This window comes from Theobroma cacao, chromosome 2 (assembly GCF_000208745.1).
Source record: "Theobroma cacao cultivar B97-61/B2 chromosome 2, Criollo_cocoa_genome_V2, whole genome shotgun sequence".
NCBI lineage: Eukaryota > Viridiplantae > Streptophyta > Magnoliopsida > Malvales > Malvaceae > Theobroma > Theobroma cacao.
In genome coordinates, this window is record NC_030851.1 from 37,698,574 (window position 1) to 37,704,573 (window position 6,000).

The window sequence follows — 6,000 nt, forward strand, 5'->3', positions numbered from 1 at the left end:
ATTGTACTTTCTCAGCTTTTCTTTTCTTTTCTTTTTTCTTTTTTTTTTTTACCTTGAATTTCATAAATAGTTAATAGCAAAAGTAGAACTAACCCCCTCAATTATAATGAGCCGACAAATTATTCACAAAGTAGAATTATTTTGATACTTTAAAAGGCTTTATATTAATTATATTATTATAAGAGTGAATGTGACATGGAAGTTGACCAGAAAAGCAACAACAATTAGGGAAAAAGATGGAACCGAAAACATAGTGGCTAATGGTGAAAAACTTAGAAAATTAATGAAGTTGTATTATTATAAAGACATTTCACTTTAATCCTCTTTCTTTAGGGGTTCGTTTTGCTAAACACAGCTAAAACTGTTTTAACCCTTTGAACCATCGTTGGCATCTCAATGATAAATAAATAAATAATTAATGCTTCGCTATTTAGATTTCATCTAATAATTATTAATATTCTTTTCACGTGGACAAAATCTAAGATCGGAAGAATTTTTGTTAAAATTTTTAATATAAGGATTTAAAAAGTTTTAAATAATTTTTTATTTTTTTATTATATTTAATTAATTTTAGATATTTTTATTTATAAATAAAGTAGATCCTTATAATTACTGATTGATTAATTATTATTTGTCATTTTATTATGCTATGTAATATTTACGTAAAGTGTAAAAATGTCACATAACACCATATCAATATACTATGTCATCACTCAGTATAACATATCAACATACTATATTAAGATCGCGTGATATAAACAAATAAATAGTATTTTGACTAATAAGAGTTAATCAATTATTAGTTTTAAAAACATATTTGATCGAAAATAAAAATGTTAAAATTTGATTAAACATAATACAACAAAAAAAATTATTTAAATTTTTTCAATAATTTATAAATTTTTTAAAATATTATATCTAAAATTTTCTTTTATATATATAAAGGAGTGGTTAGGCCCATTATTAATTGAACAAGATGTAACAATTATTATTGCTATGTAAAGATCTCCCATCCCCTTTTATTTATTTCACCTCCCATGCCCGTTTCTCTCATTCATTCTTGTATCTTCTATTAATTTGTTTTTGATTTGGATAAGGTAATGAATTTTCTAAACTATAAAAAAAAAAAAGGAATTATGATAGAAGTCAAGGATGTCATGCAAAACAATGCAAACATCGAGGACAAACTACACAGTTTCATGGCCATGAGGTATTGTTTCAACCATAGTGATTAATCGAATTTTGAAAAATAATAAAGTTTTAAATTCAATTTTAATTTTGTATGAATCAATAATGTTTAATTTCGATATAAGAATAAATTATATTTTTTTAAAATTTAAATTTTTATTTTTTTGAATTTTTTAAATAACAAAATGTATAATTTGATCTTCCTAAACGAATAATAATCATGTTTGACAGTATGTTATATTATAATAATTTAATTTTTGAACATATATTTAAATAATTTATTATTTTTAATCAAATATGATATGCTTTGATGTTACTATATTGTATTATTGTTTGGTAATTCAACTGAACATTAAGATAACAATCAAATAAATTATTAGTTCCCATTTTGTCTTCACGCATTTCTTTGTGAAGATTGTCTCATATTTTTTGCAAACTCTTTTTAATTTTTATCAATTCACTAATTAACTTCATCAATAATGTCCAATCATATAGTATATTTGCATTAGTTTTTTATACTTTTAATTTTTGTGTTTTTGATAGAATATTAACTCAATATATAGGACATCTCTAATTATTATATATACATAAATATATACTCATATTACTATAAATTCTCTTAAAAAAATATAAATTTGCAACAAGTACCAAAGAATATACATTGCAAATACCCAAAAAGAATTGCAACAAGTATATATTTATAAATACAGGAGGAAAATAAGAAGCATAGGGTGCTTATACACAAGCTTATATCATATGGCCCCCTCAGTGTTGAAGGCTGGCTGTCTCTTATTAACAGAATGTGACATTTCATCCACCATAATAGCACCATTTTTTTGCCTTTTGCTTGACTTTTTTGTTGGGTTTTTTTTCTTCTTTTTCCTACCCCATTATTTACCCCACAACTTGGTTTTGATGATGTTTAGTCAAGAGTAAATATTCATTGCAATACCTAACCTTACATCAACTTTGCTCTTGCAATTTTTTGTCATTGGTAAATTGGCAAATTCAGAAAACTTTAATGCTACTAATTAATTAATAAACATACTATCTAATAAATAACATCTCTTCTTTGTAGAGGGTTAATATATATATATATATATATATATATATATATATATATATATATATATATGTATGTATATATATATATATATGTATGTATATGTTTCCATTGACTAGAGACATGAAAGATGACTTTCTTCATGTATTTTTCCATTAAAAGATAAATATATACTTACACTAATATCCAAAGATAAGAAAATGTTGGGCTATCTAATATAAATAACAAATTGACAATTATATAATTGAGAACAGTTATGTTTAGTACATTCAATCTCATTAAATGTTAACTAATTAAATAAGATTCACTTTATCATAATTTTTTTGTCTCATTATCATAATCTAATAAATTTATTTATGGTATCTTATGACAAAAATTGGAAAAAAAATGTGCCTATGCACAACAAGACCAACTTTTTATGAGCAAAATTAGAAGATGTAACAGGCTACATAAACTAGGAAGGCACCAAGAGTAGTAAAAAATTGGATTGTAGTTAGGTTAATCTGCTTTAAATTTCTTTTTAAAAAGTCAGTTTGAAATACATGTTTAAGAAAATTGAAAAACCAATAAAACTAATTACACATTTAGAACTCGAATTATAATAAAATTATTAATTTGACACTTGAAAAATAGTTCGTAATTAAGTTTTTGAATTATGATTCCGTCCATCAGTTTGCATCATTGGTTAACTTTGTTAATTAAATGAATATTAAAAATAAAAAAAAATTATAGGACACATTGTGATTGGATATTTTTAAATACATCACTAATTTGATTAATAAAGTTCATAAAAAATACAATTTATTTTATAAAAGTAAAGTTTGAATGCTTAATTATGAATATTTTTTCTTTGGATACCAAATTGATAATTTCATTAGAGTTCAAATGTCAAATGTGGAACTAACCCAACCTAAAACTACCAATTACATGCCTCATGTAAGTTTAGTTTTTCAATTCAATCATTAGTCAATTCATATGCATAAGTTTTATTGCAAAAAATATAAATTGACTTAAATTTAAAACCCCAGGGATGATAAATGGTTTGCTACTTGAATTTTCTTTTTATATTACAAAAAAGGAGTAAAATAAAAGAAGAAGAAGAAGAATAAGCAACAGAGATTGAATGACCTTTGATCTGTATGTTAGCTGAAAGGAAGAGCATAGCTAACATTTTTCAAAGACATTATAATTATCCCATTGAAGAGCAACTTGGCCCAAATAAGCTATCATTGCTTTGTTTGATAGACCTTTGATCTACCAACATTAATACCATTTTATCTCAATAATCATGTAATTATTGACATGACCTCTTCTTGTTGGTTTGGTGGATTAGATTGCTACACATTCTTAATCCAATCGACAACTAATCATAATATACATTACAAAACTAACAAACAATAATTTATTTGTATTTCTTTTTTCCCTTTTCTTTGGAGGGATTAACCACAGAGAGAGAAAAGACAAAGACAGAAAAAATATAGCTGGCCTAGGGAGAAAATACAGGGTGATGGACCCTCAATGTCCATAGCAACAATTATGGGGGAAAATGATAAAAGATGCCAATCCTAAATGGATGATTAGGAAATTTCTCAAAAATTCTCATGGTCCCCTCACTTGTTATCCTCTCAATTTTCCCTTTTGCAATGGTGAAAACAAAAATAAAAAGAGAAAAACTAAAGCAATTGAGCATCTATCACTTTGATTATTATTCTTTGTACCACATAATCAAATATCCTGACCCAACTTTTAGAGCACAAAAAGGGGGAAAAAAAACACTAAGTGATTGATTATTAAATAGTTTGGTATCACTCTTTCTATATTAGCAGTTAGAAAAAAGAAGAGGGTTATGGTTATCATTATTAAAGTGAAAAAAAGGGAACAAAACCAATATGTGAGGCTGGCAATCTAAGAATCTAACAACTCATTTCTTCTTTTGTATATCTTTATTCTTGGAGGTACTAGTTCATCATCGGATAACTTCTTTAGTGTTAAAGAGGGTTGCAACTAATATCTATGAAGTTAACATTCTGACCACATAAAAAAGATGAGAAATGTTCTATTATTATCAAATAAATACTCGAGCATTTAACTTATTAATTGGTGTATGATTTCCTTACTTAAAAAGTAAGGTTCAAATCTCCTAATTCTAAAAAAAAGGTACTTAAGATCATGCCCACATCTTATAGGTGAGAATTCTTTTTTAATGGAAAGATTTTTAGGGTGGTTAAATATGCATGCTATAGACCATGAAAAGCTTCTCATAGAGAATAATCCAGGGGTTAAAACCTTACAAATTTTGACTTCGAATTTTTGGATGGATTAACTAATACATTCAGCAATGAAATGAAATCATCGTCAATAACATTAAAGCTAAGGTTGAGGTACATGGTTGAACTGCAAATTGTAGTACCCTCACAACTCTAATGCCAAACAAATACAAAAATCTTAATCTAAAATGATATTTGAATTAAAAGAATATCATTATAATTTTCAAAACCAGAAATATTCAAATAACAGCATTATAATTACCTATTAATCATAATGCAAAATTAAGCTAAAGTAGAGAAGAGAAATTACAAAGCGAAACTCGCAAATTTAGATTATAAACCCTAATTACTAATAGAACATGGATACTACGTACACTTGATCAATATGATTTTCTCTATTTTGAGTAGAAAGAAAAAAAAATCAAACTTGGCATTATAATTTAGTGCGCAGTGTCAAGAATCCAAAGTTGTCTCCAGTTCATGTATAATAATTTGAATTTCTTGGAAATTACTCAAATCGTTTACGACCCCATGAGTACCATTTATTGTACAATCCCCACAACTTTTAGCCCTTTTCCAGTGATGTATGTATAGTCATTGTGTCATATAAGACATTGGAGGGTCCTTAAAACCAAACTAAAAGAGCGAGTTTGTCCTCGAAGTGAAGTGATGTAGCCGAAAGGTTTAGGGCAATTAGAACTCAACAATTAGGGCTATAATAGGGTTGATTGTGTTGGAAAAATAGAAAGATAATTGGGTTTTTCAAAGAAACCTCTTGAATAGATATTCAAAATAACAAAAGATGATAATCTTCTACCTAAGATACTTATTTATAATAGTTAAGATAAATCCTAATCAAATAGTAATTCTAATCCTAAATAAAGACTTAAAAGTATTAAAATTCTAATAAAGATAGGAAAAAGAATTTCAAACTAAATAAAAAAAATAAAATCCTAAACTAACTAAAATACTAAATAAATTTTCATATGCGCCTGCATCAGTCCCCTCGGGTCAGAAAAGACTCGACTCCAACGAGTAGGTCTTGACATACTCCTCATAGATGTCGGGATCCACTCTTTTCAATTCTTCTTCTGCAATCCAAGTGCTTTCATTAGCAGGTTTACCAAGCCATTTCACTAAAAATCGTCTATACGGGTTCCCTCGTCTAGATCGAACCTCTTTTACATCTAGCACATCCTCAATAACTTCAACCTTAGCAATTGGAAGGTGCTGAATTTGAGCGTCTATGGTAGATGCAGTTCCATCACATCCATCAAATGGATACAAGTCCAAAAATATTGAAAAGAGGACTGATTTGTAACTCAGGTGGTAACTCAATTAAATAGGCATTTGAACTGATTTTCTTTAGCACCTTACAAGGTCCAAACTTTCTAGACTTGAGTTTGTGATAAGTACCCTTAGGAAATCTTTCTTGCCTCAGGTGCACAAGTACTTGATCACCTTCCTCAAATTCCTACTTAC